This window comes from Myotis myotis, unplaced genomic scaffold (genome assembly GCF_014108235.1).
Source record: "Myotis myotis isolate mMyoMyo1 unplaced genomic scaffold, mMyoMyo1.p scaffold_m19_p_8, whole genome shotgun sequence".
In the NCBI taxonomy this organism is placed as follows: Eukaryota; Metazoa; Chordata; class Mammalia; order Chiroptera; family Vespertilionidae; genus Myotis; species Myotis myotis.
In genome coordinates this window covers 44,105,245-44,123,702 of record NW_023416390.1, presented here as the reverse complement: position 1 = coordinate 44,123,702, position 18,458 = coordinate 44,105,245, and the positions used below count along the sequence as shown (strand labels likewise).

The 18,458-nt window shown below is 43.1% G+C and overlaps 1 long non-coding RNA gene and 1 pseudogene across 3 annotated transcripts in view; one reads left to right on the top strand and one right to left on the bottom strand.

Moving 5' to 3' along the window:
• The window catches only part of LOC118661143, a 120,623-nt gene that overhangs the window by 16,937 nt on the left and 85,228 nt on the right, over positions 1 to 18,458 (top strand). The gene's annotated exons all lie outside the window — the stretch shown is intronic.
• LOC118661142 lies at positions 14,612 to 15,363 on the bottom strand (annotated as a pseudogene).

Genomic DNA, 18,458 nt, shown 5'->3' with positions numbered 1-18,458 from the left:
TTCCCCACTTCCTGTATGCCACTCTAGATCACATCATCCAGTTTCACTTCTCAACAGAATATGTCTGGACACCTGTGTAACTGCGTTTCCTCTAAATGCAAGCTCTGTAAGCGTACCTTATTTGTTCACTGCAGTGTGTTCAGCCCCTAGAACAATGCCCAGTGCATTAAAGGCATTTAATAGCTTTTTGTGGAGTAAATAACCAAAACCATTTATAGATTTATTTTCTTTTGAAATTAAAAAAGAGAATTTTTATTCACTCTCATAAATAACTGCATTTACTAAGCACCTACTTTCATGGTATTACCACTTATGGTTTTGCACAAAGAAACTGTTTTCAGTGGTTATATTAGTTTCTTGGGGCTGCCATAACAAATAACCACAAAATGAATGGCTTAAAACAGCAGAAATTTATTCTCTCACCATTCAGGAGGCCAGAAGTCCAAAATCAAGTGTTAGCAGCCCACCCTAATCCTGTAAGATCTCATCTTGATTCTTAGCTAGTTTCATTTGCAGTGACTCTACTTCCAAATAAGGTCACAGTCTGAGGTTCTGAGTGAACATGAATTTTGGGGGGACATATTCAATCCATTACAGGGGTTTACAACACAACACAGAAACTAGCAATCTATTCTTGCTGTAGTGTAGTGACATGGGTTGTTTTTGGTGACCAGCAACCACATTCTCCCTCCCCAGGAAAACCCCAATTTCCTGTTGGGCAATTACCTCTCCAATTGTAGACAGTCTTGGTGGAAATGTAAATTAATACTCTTCATTCCACTGTAACCAAGGAGCCATATGTGACCCAAGGGAAGACAATTGGATCCTCAGATATTTTATTTTCCAAATTTGTATTTCTTTATATTTTGGCAACTTTTCAAAATAAAGCATTCATTCTATACTGGATTTCCCATGATTTTAGCACTGGAAACGTGAAAGCATAGAACACATGAAACAACCTGGGTAGAGGCACACAGGATAGGAAATAAAGGTAGTGCATCTCCACATGATCTGTAAGTTTTTCCTGCTGCGGGGACTCCAGGAGCTGCCCTCATTCCTGTCTGGTGTCTAGGCCTGGCCTCTAGCCTCCCATTTATCCCATGAGTTCCTGGCTAGCTTTCGGTCAAAGTCTCCTTTGCTTAGGTTAGCCAGAATCCATTTCTATCATTTTCAACAAAAGAAGCTCAACTGTTACTCTGAGATCCAAGACTTTTTCAATACTGGCACAGTTTTGCATAGTTAGTTCTGAGTTCTGATATGCTGAGATTACTACTGCATGAGATACTACCTTCAAAATGTCAATTTCATCCCAAAACCTACAAATTAGTGCAATTACAAGATAGCATATTAGCAGTATTATTAATTTATTTATAACCCATCATGTTCCCAAAGGATTTCATTGTGTTAAATTATCCTACAAAGGTACAGCAAAAAACAACAACAAACATTTAAAATAAGAAACAAAAATGAGACAAAGGGAAAATAAAGGTAGAAAAGTAAAATGGTGCCACAAGTGAACCTAATCCATAAAATGGTTACGCTGAAGGCCTAGATAATGGGTAGAGGAAAGATGCAACAATGTGAGAGGGTCACAGGCTACGGCTGTTGCCATGGTATTTGGCAACAATATTTTCCACTTGAGATAGACCTTCTCAACCTGCATTTCTGTTAAAAGAGCTTGTAATCTCTCTACAGTAAAGTGGGACCATGAGATAACTAAGCAACTTGCTACATGGAGGGAACTGCCTAACCAAATAACAGAGAAGACAATACATTTCCTTGAAGTCATTATGGTATTATTTAGGTAAAAAATTCTTAGGAAATCTGCTTTAAATTTCTTTTTTGTTGTTAATATTCTTTTAAAATCCCACTTTAGGCTATAGTGCTGTATTTTAAATTCATAACTTATTTTGCTTTACACCAACGGTTCTCAACCTGTGGGTCGCGACCCCTTTGGCAGTCGAACGACCCTTTCACAGGTGTTGCCTAAGACCATCCTGCATATCAGGTATTTACATTACGATTCATAACAGTAGCAACATTACAGTTATGAAGTAGCAACGAAAATAATTTTATGGTTGGGTCACAACATGAGGAACTGTATTTAAAGAGCCAGAAGGTTGAGAACCACTGCTTTACACAATAGATGGACTTGGAAACTACTTTTATAATCTACTAGAGGCCTGGTGCATGAAATTTGTGCATGGGTAGGGTCCCTAAGCCTGGCCAGTGATCAGGGCTGAACTGTGGGGTGACCGGCGGGGCGATAGGGGGGCCCCCACTGGCACCCGCCTTGGCCAGCCTGGCACCTGCGGGCTGGGGACAGCTCCTACATTGAGCATCTGCCACCTCATGGTCAGTGCGTTTCATAGCAACCAATTGTTCCACCAGTTGTTCTGCCGTTTGGTCAATTTGCATATTAGGCTTTTCTTGTATAAGATTTTTATAAATTAAAATATTTTAAACAGAATAGAGGAACTGATCATTTAAAAGAACACCTATAGTCAATCCTTTTGCAAATCAAACATTACTTTCTTATTATTTTTAGTGATGTGGAGTTTTCACATATTATAGAAATGCTGGTTCCCCTTTTGCAGTTTTTATAAAGGAAGTAAAGCCCATATTTTAAATGCAACGCTGCATAAAGACATTGATCATCCTATATAATAAAAGGCTAATAAGCAAATAGACTGAATGGTGGAACGACCGGAACAACTGAACAACCAAACAATCAGTCGTTATGATGTGCGCTGATCACCAGGGGGCGTGTGCGGAACATATGGTGGGTGTTGGCTGTGGCGGGATGGTGGAGTAGGTGAGCGGGGGCGCCAAACCAAGGCGGGGCACCGGTTGCTGTCATCAGGGTGAGCCTCTGGTGGTTACTGAAAATTCTTTGCTCCCATGTGCTGCGGTCCCTCCTGGTGCTCGCACCTGCTGCCCGTGCCAGTCTCGCTCGCACCTGCTGCCGGCACTGGAGCCGCTGCTTGCACCCACTGCCAGTGCCAGCCCCGCTTGCACCCGTAGCTGGTGCTGGAGCCGCTGCTCGCACCCGCTGCTGGTGCCGGTCCCGATCACTCGTTGCTAGTCCTGATTGCCCCTGAGGACTTCTCCACCTCCCCCTGCTCCTGAGGAGCGATCAGGGCAGCAGCCACCACTCACACCTGCTGACAGTGCCGGCCCTGCTCTCACCCGCTGCTGGCACCGGCCCCAATCACTCCGCGCCATCAGTGGGTGCAAGCAGGGCCGGCGCTCTCAGCGTGTGGAAGCGGCAGCAGCAGGAGTGGGCTGCAGGCAGACAGGGGATAGGGGGCCACGGCAGGAGGGGCCGGGCGGGAGCATGAAGGATGGGCCAAGACCTGCCCCTGTGTCCACCGCAGCCTCGCGGCCCACAGTTCCTTTTAAGGTGTATGAATTTGTGTACTGGGCCCTTAGTACTTAATCAGATGGTAAACACAATCCTATCTAATAAAAGAGAAACCTGGTAATTAGCGTAAGACCGCTACCCTTCCCATTGGCTAATCAGGGCGATATGCAAATTAACTGCCAGCCACGATGGCGGCCGGCAGCCAGGCAGCTTAAAGCGAACATGAGGCTTGCTTGCTTCAGTGACAGAGGACTCCATCGTTCCCCGCCTGCCGCTGCCGGCCTCTGAGCTGCAACTCTAAGCAACTATGTTACAAATATAGAAGCTAAACAAAACCCCAGAAACCTGCTTTAGTCGCCGGGCATCAGCCAGCAGGATCGCAACATTGTTTCAAATACAGAAGGTAAACAAAGGCCAGAAACCTGCTTTTAGCAGCAGAGGCCTAGGAGCTGGAGTCAAGCCTCAGAGCTAAAGCTGGCCCAGAATAAAAAAAGAAAAAAAGAAAAAAAGGAGCGGTTGGGAGCTTCAGTCACCCGCCAGCCTGAAAACAGCCCTCAGGCCCTCACCCAGACTGGCCAGGCAACCCAGTGGGGACCCCCACCCTGAAGGGTGTGTGACCAGCTGCAAACAGCCATCATCCCCTCACCCAGGCTGGCCAGGCACCCCAGTGGGGACCCCCACCCTGATCTGATACACCCTTCAGGGCAAACCAGCCGGCCCCCACCCGTGCACCAGGCCTCTATCCTATATAGTAAACAGGTAATATGCCTCCCAGCACTGGGATCAGCAGAGCCTCGAGGCCTCCCAGCACCGGGATCAGCGTGACAGGGGGCGGTGCCCAAACCCCCTGATCGCCCTGCAGCTCTGTGTGTGACAGGGTGGGGCCACAACCTCCCTATCGGCCCTGCTCTGTTCGTGACAGGGGAAGGCACCCCAACCCCCTGATCAGCCCTGCTCTGTGCCTGATAGGGGGGAGCTCCCCAACCCCCTGATTGCCCTGCAGCTCTGTGTGTGACAGGCTGCGGTGCCCCAACCCCCTGATCGGCCCTGCTCTGTGTGTGACAGGGTGCGGTGCCCCAACCCCCTGCCCCCACGGGTCCTGCTCTATGTGTGGCGGGGTAGAGCTATAACCTCCCCATCGGCCCTGCCCTGAGTGTGACAGTGGCGCCGCCCCAACCCCCTGATCGGCCCTGCCCTGTGGGTGATAGAGGGCGACGCCCCAACCGCCCCCCCATGGGCCCTGCTCTGTGTGTGACAGGGTAGAGCCATAACCTCCCCATCGGCCCTGCCCTGAGTGTGACAGGGTGCGGCGCCCCAACCCCCTGATCCGCCCTGCTCTGTGTGTGACAGGGGGCGGTGCCCCAACTCCCCTATCGGCCCTACTCTGTGAGTGATGGGGGAGCTCCCCAACCCCCTGAGGGGCCCTGCTCTGTGCGTGACGGAGGAGCTCCCCAACCCCCTGATCGACCCTGCTCTGTGCGTGACAGGGTACGGAGCCCCAACCCCCCTGCTGGGCCCTGCTCTGTGAGTGACATGGGGGAGCTCCCCAACCCCCTGATTGGCCCTGCTCTGTGCAAGACAGACGGTGGCGCCACAACCTGCCCATCGACCCTGCCTTGAGTGTGACGGGGCGATGCCCCAACCCCCCAATCGGCCCTACCCTGAGCGTGACTGAGGGTGGCAACGCAACCTCCCGATCTGCCCTGCTCTGTGCATGACAGGGGCGGCGCCCCAACTCCCCAATCAGCCCTGCTCTGAGCCCGACCACGGGCTGCACCTGGGGATTGGGCCTGCCCTCTGCCACCCAGGAGCGGGCCTAAGCCAGCAGGTCGTTATCTCCCGAGGGGTCCCAGACTTCGAGAGGGCACAGGCCGGGCTGAGGGACCTCCCCGTCCCCCCGAGTGCACAAATTTTTGTGCACCAGGCCTCTAGCTATAAGATATTGATCTTTGTTATTATAATGAAGATTTTTCCTATTTTAATATTTATTGCATTTTTAAAATACCAAACCTTTCCAAAAAGGATCTGAGGCAACTATTGAATACATCACAAGTGCCACCTAGAGCTTTCTTTGAAAATAACATGTTTTATCTTCAGAAACAAGAACAAAACAACATATACAAGGCACATAGTCCTAGAGCAGAGCTTGCTTAAATAGCTCTGTTTCCTGTCCTGAGCAGTGGTTAGAGCATTAGCCTGAGCACCAAAGGGTCCCAGTCAAGGGCACATACGTACTTGCAGGTTTGATTCCTGGCCCAGGTCGGGGCATGGGAGGCAATCAATTGATGTGTCTCTCTCACATTGATATTTCTCTCCCCCTCCTTCCCTCCATTCCACTCTCTCTAAAAATCAATGGAAAAAAATATCCTCCAGTGAGGGTTAACTCACTAAGTAACTAACTCTGCTTCCTAAAATGGTTTATTTTTGATCAAAACAGATTTGAAATAAGAATCTAGAATTAAGTTTACTTGACTTTGGTTGGATCTCCCATTACTACTTGGTTTTAATACTACATAGATATAGATGAAGTTAAGAAAAGTGTATTAAAGGAAGGAAAAATCAAGGCATTTCACTAAAGAAGTAATAGCAATATTTTCAAAAAGTGTTTTCTTCTAACTCCCAATGGGAGCTGACATCTCACTAAAGCTCTAATTATCAATTATTTATGCCCCAAGTCACTGCTCTTTCCAATTTTCTTATCTTTAAGGCATTGGGACATTGTTACCATCATCATCACAACTACCTCCACCACCCACAGTCCAGTCACAGCAGAGCTGAGTGGCTATTGTTGTAGGACCTAGTGCTGGTGTCAAGGAAACAAACACAGGTTTTAGTATCTACCATCAAGGAGATCAGTATGGACTTGGAGAGAGCAAAAGGAAGGAGGAGGAGGAGGGAATGTATGTGTATCATAATGAAACAGCAATAGTAGATGAAAAGCCATCACCATTTTTCCAGTTCACTGACCAGGAAGTATAGAGCCATCCGTGCCCCTTTGTTCAGTCTGGTGCCTGAGTCCTGTAGTCCTCTTTTGAAACACCTTTCTGATGTGCTCTCTTTTCCTTCTCTATCGTCTGTTTATTCCTTCGCCTCATGTCTGAAAAATTGCAACAGACTTTCCCTTCAGCTTCATGCCTCTTCTCCTGCCAGGCTACCATTACTGAAATGCTGCCTTCAACTTTTCATTTTCTTTCTCAAGAACTAGTAACCGCTCTCTTGCGCTTATCAGACCATGGGCACAAATCTCTGAGCCTAGCTTTGAAGGTTTTCTGTAATTTACACAGACTTTATCCCTTCAATTTGATGGGCCACTACACTCCAACATCAAATTTTCATTCCTGAAGGGTGGGTCTCTCTATACTTTGAACCAAGGGGCACACTTTGCTTTCATTTCCTTTTAAAAATTGTGAAGGATTTCTGTGTTTTTTTTTTAATGTGCTATTTGCTTTTATAATAGTTTCATCTTTTTTCCCAGATATTTCATTATATTAGTTATTCTGTCACTTATTCCGATCCCCCTCCTCTACACAATCTCTTTTCCCTGGTACCCTCCCTCCTGAACATCACATTTTTCTCTAATCTCTCATCATGCCCTACAGCAAGTCATATTTGAACTTCCCTTTCTTTCTCTGGGGTTTGTTTCACTGTTTCCTGAGTCACTGGTCTTACCCTTTCATTTCTCCTTGTTTTACTGCAGAATATTTTCAGGCAACCTCAGCAAAATGAGCATGTAGGAGGAGGTAAATGTTCCAAGTCCTTGCATGTCTGATAGGTCTTCATTCTGAGAAGGCTAAAAAGGGCTAATTCAAATGTAATCCTGATATTTGGAGGGCTAGCAATTGGAATCCATGCCAGCAAGCTAACCTATAATTAAGTCATTACCTCCTTCCCAGAAACTGGTCTTGCAGAATCTTTTACAGAGGCCATAAACCTGTGAACAGTGCACTGCCCTGCACTGTTATCACTGGTGCCAGGCCAGGCCATCAGATATAGCCCGGAGACCCCCAACACCTGAGGGCCTCTTGCAAAGCCTGTGAAAAGGACCGGAAGCATAATCCATATTTGCGGGACAAAGACCACAGGGAAATATAAAATGAAGGCCCCTGCATGTTTTGGTACTCTGATTTGGAAATTATTTCCCGGAGTCCACCGGTGTAATTAAAACAGCATCTCTCCACTTCTTCAAAGCGTCGCTTGGTTTTTCTGGGATCTTCTGGAACAATTCCACTGTCACACTTCACTGTGTTTGTCTGGGTACCATAAAATCATGTTGCCAAGAAATGTGGTACTTATTTCTTCCTGGTTTAGTACCGGGGTTTGTTGAGGAGAAGTATGATGTCTATCTGATGTGAGATGCCATGTCCCGTGTGGCTTGGGTTCAGGATCTGGAAAAGGACCGAATGCAAATGACGAGACTAGACAAGAAATATGAATTTGGAAATCATGGGATGCCAGGCAGAGAGTCCTACTCTAGGGGAAGGACTTTGCTGGTGCCCAGGCCCTGCCAACCTTTTATTCAATTTTAGACATATTGTCCTTAGCCAGGCAATTCTGGTAACAGACAGGCTATCTTAAAGGTCAGTAAATATTAGTAAAGATTTACTTTGAGACTATTTGGTCAGGAAATTGCTTGAGCCACTATTGTCTTGACTAAACAATTGGTGCATAGCTTTGGTCCTTGCCAGAGTTCAAGGTCCACCAGCATTCTGGGTTCCTTGTTTACACTTTTCTGATAGTGAAGACAATGGATAGCTTCCAACATCTCCCCCTTTTCCTTTCCTTAATAAATCTTGAAAAGTGAATGCCACCTGAAGGGTTCGAGTCCTTTTAACATATAAGAACAAGAATGAGATAAGCAATAGTGGTTATGCTGAGAGGCAAATGTAAGGAGATCCAGTGGAAGGGATTAAATCCTTTCATGTCCTTTTTAAATTGTTGCCAGGCATCTAAGGAATTAGTTCGCAGTAAGCTCCTTTCTAGGCTAACAGTTCTTTAAGTCCCTTTCCAGTCACTGTCCAACAGGTTTTTTTTTTAATTAAAAAAGTATTTTTATTGATTTTAGAAAGGAAAGGAGAGGGAGAGAGAGATAGAAACATCAATGGTGAGAGAATCATTGATCGGCTGCCTCCTGCACACCCCCTACTGGGGGTTGAGCCCGCAACCCGGGCATGTGCCCTTTATGGGAATCGAACCAGGGACCTTTCAGTCCACAGGCCGACACTCTGTCCACTGAGCCAAACTGGCTAGGGCTGTCCAACAGTTTTTTATGGGTTCCCTTCTCAGTTACTGTCCCCTGTGATATTACAGCAATGATATTCCAATTTTGGGATGGTGGACAAATGGTGAGCAATAGCAATGCAGGTCCAACCTTCTTTGGCTTGGTCCTGGGCAACCTGCAGTGACGCACAGCTGATGACTGCTAGCATGGCAAGGTGTCTTTACCATCCCCCATGTCTGGACTGTTTTTCCTCTGTCTCGTCAGCATGTTGCTTGGGGCCATTGCCATTTGTGGTTGGAGTAGTCTGGTCATTTCCTCTCTCGGATCCATTGTTGTAGGAAACCATACAGGCTTGGAGGAGTTTTCTGGAAGTATATAAGCATATCCTCGACCAAAGGTTAATAAAGGGATCCTTTCTATAAACTAGACTCGGGATCTTTTCATTTTTCCAAACCATTTTCCTTTGGCTTATTCTGACACCAGTGTATTTCATGGGTGTCGTGCCATCGGCATTACAGGTGAAAAAATTTGAAGTAATTAAGGCTTGGTGTAGTCTATTTACAGGTGATTTCTCCATAATCCCCCCTTTTTTGTTTTAAATAATATTAAGAGGCTTTTGGAAATCCTGCAGTGTGCTGAATTTTTTAACTTTTTTCAAAATTGCTAGAAATGACAGCTTGTGTCACTGAGTTATTTTAATTGAGTAACAAATTTGTCATTTCTTCCATAGAGATTTTTGGCTACGGTCTTAACCACTTAATGCCCTTTAATAACTTCTAAAAAGTCATTTAAGGTTTCAAGGCAATTCTTGTTGTATTTCTACTTTTTAAGGACTAATATATTGACTTTCAATTACAGTTTCTAAATATCTGAGGGGCATTTCCCTTTACTTCCTCCCAGAGTGATCTTTAAGCTATATTTAGGGAGTTTCTTTTAAAAACTTTTTTCTTTCTTTTAAACCGAGCAACAAACTTGGATGCTGGTCAATGCTGCCAAGTAAAAGTAACTCTCTTTTTACTTATGGTGTCTCATTAATGGTGAGATTTAATGCTTGAACAATAATTTTTAGTTTACTTTGTAAATAGTAGCGGAAGAGATTTAAAAATTTCTCCTTTTTATTAAGCTTAAAATTTACTTTTAAACAGCATTCTTTTTGGCTAGTGCTCATTTGCATATGCAACTTGATAAGGGTGGCAGTGTAGCCTTTTTAAAAACTTTCCTGAGATTTTTATGACCCTTTTACAACTTTTTCAAATAGTTAACTTTAGAATTTATTTCTCTCTTTTAAAATTTCTTTTTTCTCTTCTTATCATATACATAACCTTCATAAATTTTATACTTTCTTTTTTTTTTTAATATATTTTTTATTGATTAAGATATTGCATATGTGTCCTTGTCCCCACGTTACCCTCTACCCCCCCCCCCCCCCCCCCGCTCATGCCCTCACCCCCCCGTTGTCCATGTCCATTGATTAGGCCTATATGCTTGCATATAAGTCCTTTGGTTGATCTTTCCCCCTTACCCCCACCCTCCCCTACCTTCCCTCCAAGTCCCGACAGTCCAATCAATGCCTCTCCGTCTCTGGATCAGTCCTTGTTCATCAGCTTATGTTGTTCATTATATTCCACAAATGAGTGAGATCTTGTGGTATTTATCCGCTCTCCAGTTCCATCCATGCTGTGGCAAATGGTAAGAGTTCCTTTTTCTTCTTCCTCTTCTTAAAGAATACCTTTCAGCATTTCATATAATGCTGGTTTGGTGGTGATGAACTCCTTTAGCTTTTTCTTATCCGTGAAGCTCTTTATCTGACCTTCTATTCTGAATGATAGCTTTGCTGGATAAAGTAATCTTGGTTGCAGGTTCTTGCTATTCATCACTTTGAATATTTCTTGCCAGTCTCTTCTGGCCTGCATGGTTTCTGTTGAGAAATCAGCTGACAGTCGTATGGGTACTCCCTTGTAGGTAACTGACTGTCTTTCTCTTGTTGCTTTTAAGATTCTCTCTTTATCTTTTGCTCTTGGCATTTTAATTATGATGTGTCTTGGTGTGGTCCTCTTTGGATTCCTTTTGTTTGGGGTTCTCTGCGCTTCCTGGACTTGTAAGTCCATTTCTTTCACCAGGTAGGGGAAGTTTTCTGTCATTATTTCTTCAAAAAGGTTTTCAATATCTTGCCCTCTCTCTCCTTCTGGTACCCCTATAATTCTGATGTTGGTACGCTTGAAGTTGTCCCAGAGGTTCCTGACACTATCTTCATATTTTTGGAATCTCTTTTCTTTTTTCTTTTTCGGTTGGGTATTTTTTGTTTCTTTGTATTTCAAATCTTTGACTTGATTCTTGGGATCCTCTTGTCTGCTGCTGGATCTCTGTAAATTATTCTTTATTTCAGTCAGTGTATGCTTAATTTCTAGTTGGTCCTTTTTCATGTCCTCCATGGTCTCACTATACTTATTGAGGGATTCATTAAATTTATCGGCGGTTTCCATAAAATTCTTGAAAAACCTTATAAACATGGCCTTGAACTCTATATCCAGTCATTTGCTTTCCTCCATTTCTGCCATTTGTGACCTGTTTCTTTGTCTCCGCATTTTGGCAGCTTCCCTGTGTTGATAGAGTGGCCCTGCGCGCCAGGTGTCCTGTAGGGCCCAGTAGCTCAGCCTCCCCAGTTACCTGGGGTGGACACTCTTGGTGCACTCTTGGTGCCTTGGTTGTTGTAGAATCACTGGGAGGAATTGACCTCCAGGCCAATTGGCTGTGAGAATCAGCTGTGTCTAAAGTGGGAGAACTTCTGTACTGAAGACACCCTTCTGGGGCAAGACTTGCTTCAGTGGGGCTTTGGTGCTCACTGAGTCTGCTCCCTGAGTGTGTCCCTTATGGGTCTGAGGAGTTGCAGTCTGGATGGTCCCCCTCTGACCACTGGGTACAGTGGCTCCTGGATCTAAGGAGGTGCTAATTCAGCCTCTGCCTGAGGCCACACAGCAGGAGCCACGAAGAGGCTCAGCTGTGAAGCAATGCAAGCCGCTGCGGGGCCTTGGGCCTTCTCTTGGAAGTTATGGGTCTGCCTGACTCGGCTGCAGTTAGGTACATTCACATGCAAAAGCCTCTGCCGCAGCCTGGGTGGGGCGGGGTCTCAGGGAATCCAAGGGCGGATCAAGGAGCTATGGCTGATTCTCCGCCCGGAGTCGCGGGTCTCAGTGACCCGCTAATTGCTGCAAGCACCTCTGAGGGAAAGCCGCCTTCAAGTTCGCCCGCTGCCGGACAGACCAGCTTCTCCCCGTATGAGACCTGGGTCCCCAGAGACTTCCCGGAACCGGAGTTCAGAGCAGTCAGGAGCTTGTGATTCAAAAAGATAGCCACGTCCTCAGGTGCCACCCCCTTTCCTCAGGCGCGCGAGCCGCCGTACCTCTGCACTTCACCTCCGCAGCGCCTCTGGCTCTCAGCGTGCTTTTCTTTCCTTCTAGTTGTAGAATTTACACTCAGCCAGCCTTTCTGTTGTTCTGGATGATGTTTGCTCAGTCCTTTGCGGTAATTTTCAATTGTTGTGTGAGGTGACAATTTCCCGGTGTTTACCTATGCCGCCATCTTAGTTTCTAAATTTTATACTTTCAAATTAGTCTTTAAACCTTCTTTTTATGTCCTTTAAAAATGCATTTTTACTCTAATATTTTCTTTCTGTTATTAACTTGTATATACCTTTAGCTATTTGCACAGAATTTTTTTCTTTAAAATATATGTCCTGCCTTCTAGTATTAAAACTACAATATTTAAACCTTAATTTTCCAATGATAATTAAAAGTAAACAGCCAGCATTTTTTAGATTGGCATTTATCAACACACCTTTTGTAATTATTCTAAAAGATATCAATTAAATTTGAACCGGTTTTTATATTAAAAATTTGGTTCAGACTATAGAATTAATCCTCTTTTTTAATTAGACCATATTAAATATTATATCTTAGGTTGAAATTTTACTGTACAGACTACAATATATTTTGAACTACTAATTTCTCTAGAGAAAATATAAGAATTATTTTTCTCAAAAATGAATTTCTAAACTTTATGCAATCTATATAATTTCTTCTAACTTAATTTGAACTTTAAACTCTTAGATGCCTCAAATTTTAGGTGGCAATTTAAATACTTAGCATTTCTCAGATTACTAATACTTTTATATTTTTAAGGATAATATTTCAAATAAAATACTAGGCATATTTAATTAATAGATTCAATTCTATCCTCTAGATTTTTCATATTAGGCGAACTTAGATGAATATTTTAGTATTTTTGTCATTTTTAAATACCTAGATATTTAATAATTTTTATTATTTAATTCAGCAGTATTCTAAAGTTTTAAGTTATCAAAGGCTTTGGAAAACTATATATGAGGCTGGCAAAAAAGTCAGAGGGAGGAGGGAATGGGCCTAAATGTAAAAGTGCCACATCCTTCCTTAGAGATAATATTTTAAGGTTGCTACTGCCGGCTTCTCCACTTTTACAGGGAGAAGAGTGACTGGATTTTTATATATTTATAATTATTACTGAGAAGCTTTGCCACAAATTCTTTATTTTAGTTATATCTATATATTTATGTTTTAACAACTTTGAGATTTTAAAGCCAATTACTATCCAACGCATTTTCTTTTGGCAAATTTTGTAACAGAAATAATTTACTGACTTTCAGTGGCTTTAATGTTAAAGTATTATCTTATTTTATAAAAACAGGAGTGCCTCCAAGATTTTTGGGAGGCAACTTTGGAATGAGGTACATTATTATTCAAAAATTACCATTATTATGGAAACATTCATCCTATTGTCCAAATACAGCCTGTATATTTTCTTGTGTCATTTTTGCCATCTTTTAAAGAAAAAAGTCTTGGGTTTATTCTGTAGCATCCGTGAAGAGATTGGGGCTCGATAAATCACCCCAAATTGGGTGGGGCACCTGCATTTTCTTAAGCTTGCTTTTCTCTTCATGGGTTCAGAAGTCCCAGATGTATCCACCCAGTTCCTACCCCACCCCATGCCCTTTACCCCCAACCACTGTCCTCATCCATAGGCGTAAGATTTTTGTCCAATCTCTTCCCGCACCCCTCACACCCCCTTCCCCCCGAGAATTGTCAGTCCACTCCCTTTCTATGCCCCTGATTCTATTATATTCATCAGATTTTTATTCACTTGATTTTTAGATTCACTTGTTGATAGATATGTATTTGTTGTCATTTTGTTGTTCATAATTTTTATCTTTACCTTTTTCTTCTTCCCCTTCTTTTTTTTTCTTCCATGTGTTTTTTTGTTATTTTTTTTTTTAAAAAAAAGAAATAATAATTACAAACTAGCAATCCAAACTCTCTAAACAGAACTGAGTCAGAAGCAAAACTGGTTTCATGCCCACCCGGCCAAGAGCAGTTCCCTCGCTCAGAGTTTGCCTGTTATTAGCCTTGGGGGGCGTGTTGGCAGTCTGGGGATTCAGGCACCACCTTGGAGGCACTATCTTTTTCCTTTGTGGGGTTTTCACTGGGTCGTTTTGTCCCCGTCACTACAGCTCTGACCACAATCATTCCAGCCGATCCTTTCACAGGCTGTGAGGTATCCAAAAAGTCACTAAGTAGGCCGGAGATTGGTAAGATTTCTCTCTAAACCTCAAAGGTTTTCCGACAGATTGACTTGCGCTAAGCTGGATTATGGCATTTTGCCTCAACTTCACCTTAAGTGTTATGAGAAATAAGAATTCTAAGATTTTAAACTAGTTGCTTCAGTTTTCCTTCCTTTTTCTTATGACTCAAACTGGGCATCCTGTCAGGCTCACTCTCTTACTCCCTCAATTAAGATCACCCCTTCCACCAGAAATCTAGAAACCAGAGCAGGTTTCTACCTCTTTAACTCTCCATAAGGCTTCACTATTATACTATCATTTATGCACATATGTGTATACATGTGTAAATATATATATATATCTTTTAAAAAGTAAAAATGGTCTCCTCATTGTATTTTGTTTGATATAGGCACCCAAGTATGTCATTAGAAAGTAAATAAAGGCCAAAAAAATTCCCAAGGAAGATCATTAGAAAGAAAAATCCTCTCTTCCTCTTATATCGCACAGCTGGCCTTTGAGGCAAGCCAGCTAAGAAAACAGGTATCACCATGGTGACGGGAAGACTGGACTTTTCCCTCTTTGGTTGTAGCTGATTCTGTTGGCGGTCCTAGTAAAACATATGACTCCTCATTTGTCCTAAGCAAGTCTTTCTTCAGCTTTCCTTCAAACAATGCCTCTACTCTCCCATCAGAATACGAGGACTTGAAGATTTTGAAGAGCCAGGTTCTGGTTGGGAAGCAGTCTCTTTAAATCATGTGTGAGCTATGCAGAGAGAGGGCAAGAGACGGGAGAATGGCAGGGGAGGAGGAGGAGAGAAAGGAAGAAATGTTCTCTTCATCAGGAGCACTGGAAGGAAGCGAGCTGTTCAAAGTTGTTGCCGGTATCGCATGAAGGCCCAGGCTGCCACCATGGTGAGGGCAAACAGTGGCACCAGCACCACAGGCATGGGAATGCCGCTCGGCTCCCCTTCGCCTCGATGTCCTAGGGGCCCATTTTGCACCTGTAACCTGTGCTGTGCTCTTAGGGATACAGCGTAGCCTGCATTACGAAAGAGGTTTACAGCATCCTGGTAAACCTAAAGAAAGCAGGTTCTTTAGGTCTTGGCCATTTACCTGAGAGTCCTCGGGTAAGATTGATCTCTTCCTCAGTGACCAAACAATCCACTCTTCCATTCATATTTTACTGCCTGTCTGGTTTCCTACCTGGTCAACTAGGGCTCGCACAGGTGAAGGTGAATCAATCTCAGTGGGGCACCTAAAAACACCCTCTTCTTCCCCTTCTTAAAGAATACCCTTCAGCATTTCATATAATCCTGGTTTGGTGGTGATGAACTCCTTTAGCTTTTTCTTGTCTGTGAAGCTATTTATCTGACCTTCAATTCTAAATGATAGCTTTGCTGGGTAATCTTGGTTGTAGGTTCTTGCTATTCATCACTTTGAATATTTCTTGCCACTCCCTTCTGGCCTGCATAGTTTCTGTTGAGAAATCAGCTGACAGTCATATGGGTACTCCTTTGTAGGTAACTAACCTTTTCTCTTGCTGCTTTTAAGATTCTCTCTTTGTCTTTTGCCTTTGGCATTTTAATTATGATGTGTCTTGGTGTTGTCCTCTTTGGATTGCTTTTGTTTGGGGTTCTTTGCTCTTCCTGGACTTGTAAGTCTATTTCTTTCACCAGGTAGGGGAAGTTTTCTGTCATTATTTCTTTAATTAGGTTTTCAATATCTTGCCCCCTCTGTTCTTCTGGCACCCCTATAATTCGAATGTTGGTACGTTTGAAGTTGTCCCAGAGGCTCCTTATAGTATCTTCATATTTTTGGATTCTTTTTTCTTTTTTCTTTTCTGGTTGGGTGTGTTTTGCTTCCTCGTATTTCAGATCTTTGATTTGATTCTTGGGATTCTCTAGTCTACTGTTGAATTTCTCTATATTATTCTTTATTTCAGACAGTGTATGCCTAATTTATGACTGGTTCATTTTTTTGGCATTCTTATTAAGATCCTTGAAGGTCTCACTAAGTTCCTTGGAGGTTTCTAGAAGATTCTTGAATAACCTTATAACTGAGGTTTTGAACTCTATATCCAGTAGTTTGCTTTCCTCCATTTCTTTCATTCGTGACATGTTTCTTTGTCTCCACATTTTGGCTGCTTCCCTGTGTTGATAGAATGGCCTTGTGTGGTAGGTGTCCTATAGGGCCCAGTAGCTCAGCCTCTCCAATCACCTGAGGTGGACACTCTTGGTGCACCCCTTTGTGGGCTAGGTGCACAGCCTTGTTGTAGTTAATCCTTGATTGCTGTTGGTATCACTGGGAGAAATTGACCTCCAGGCCAATTGTCTGTGAGGACCCGCTGTGTCTATAATGGAAGAACTGCTGTGCTGGAGACACCCTTATGGGGCAGGACTTGCTTCAGTGGGGCTTTGGTGCTCACTAAAGAGATATCGAGTAGGCGTAACATGTTCTCAAAAAATTAGGGTTGGCATGCAGAAGAATTTTGAGTCAGAGATTTTACGGGTTTTGGCACGCACTCACAAAAAGGTTGCCCACTCCTGGTCTAGAATAAAGTTTCTTCCTTTATAACCGAATTCTGCCCCATTAGCCTGGCTAAAAAAAGACGTTCCCACCCTGCATACAGATCGCGATTTCTGCAGCTGGCTGTGGGCTTTGCACACAGTGAATTTTCCCCACCTAACCAAAAAATTCTTTCCCACCTATCCAGTGAATTTCTCCCCCACCTTGCTGGTGAAACTTAGTTTTTCACTCTAGGTGAATCTTCTTCTCCAAATGTCCCTCGTCGAGGTGCCAGATGTGAGATGCCATGTCCTGCATGGTTTGGGTTGAGGATCTGGAAAAGGACCGTGTGCAAATGACGAGACTAGACAAGAAATATGAATTTGGAAATCATGGGGTGCCAGGAAGAGAGTCCAACTCTAGGGGAAGGACTTCGCTGATGCCCGGCCCTGCCAACCATTTATTCAATTTTAGACATATTGTCCTTAGGCAGGCAATTCCAGTAACAGACAATCTTAAAGGTCAGTAAATATTAGTAAAGATTTACTTTGAGACTATTTGGTCAGGAAATTGCTTGAGCACTATTGTCTCAATTAAACAATTGGTGCATAGATTTGGCTCTTGCCAGAGCTCAAGGTCCATTAGTATTCTGGTTCCTTGTTTACACTTTTCTGATAGTGAAGACAGTGGGTAGCTTCAAACAGTCTGACTTTTGTTCTTTTGTGATGTGGCAGATAAAAAGTTTCTATTTCACTACTATCAGGTCAAATCCAAACGATTGTTTTTTTGTTTTTTATTTTATTTTAAAGCTGAGCCCCATAGATCTGCATTCTGCATTTAGTGCTAACTAATGAAATTTCAGAGCCTATTTCTTTCATTTAAAAAAAGTTTATTCCCTACCTCCAGACACAAGGCCCAGGAAGACAATATCCCAGAATATTCTCCTAAATATGGTGAAAATCTTTTTACCAAAACCAAAAGTATTCTCTATATATTACCATAGTATTAAATTTTTAATAAATCTATTGGTGTATAGAGTAATCACTTCTAGGACATATAACAGTGGAAGAAAATAATATTGTGGAAGGAAACTTTCCTCAGATCCATATGAACCTCTGTATTATCCTTGAAAGTGACCAAATAGACAATAAACAGGACAAAATAGAATGCAGAAATAAGCTCACACATAGAGGATCACTTGATTTATCACAAAGTTGCCAATGAAATTCATGGGGTAAGGTAGGGCTTTACAATATATGGTACTAGTTCAAAGGATATTTGCTTTTTAAAATTGGGTAGATATTATCAAACTATTCACCAGAAAGCTTATACAAATTTATACTTTCACCAACATTGTTGAAGAGCACCTTGTGGTCAGTTCATATAAATGTTCAAGGATGTTTGAAAAGAATGGATATTATGTTATTGAGCACAAAGTCCTATTTCTATGTGTGTATATAATGCGCTGCATTTTTTCAAGCAACAAGTATTTACTAGATGCCTCATACATTCTAGGTACTGCTCTAGGTCGCAGGGATTTGGCTGCAGGCAAAGTGGCTACTTTCTTAAAGCTTACATTCTTATGGGGGAACAACAGATAATACACAGAAAAATAATGTAATGTTATAGGGTTCTAAGTTGTATGAGGGAAAAACCCAGCAGGGTAAAGGGTTAGAGAGAAACTAGGGGTGATGGCTCTATTTCAGATAGAAGAGTCAGGAAAGGCCTTTCTGCAGAGGGCACCTGCATGATGAGGAGGGAGCTGAGCAAAGTTTGAGGGAA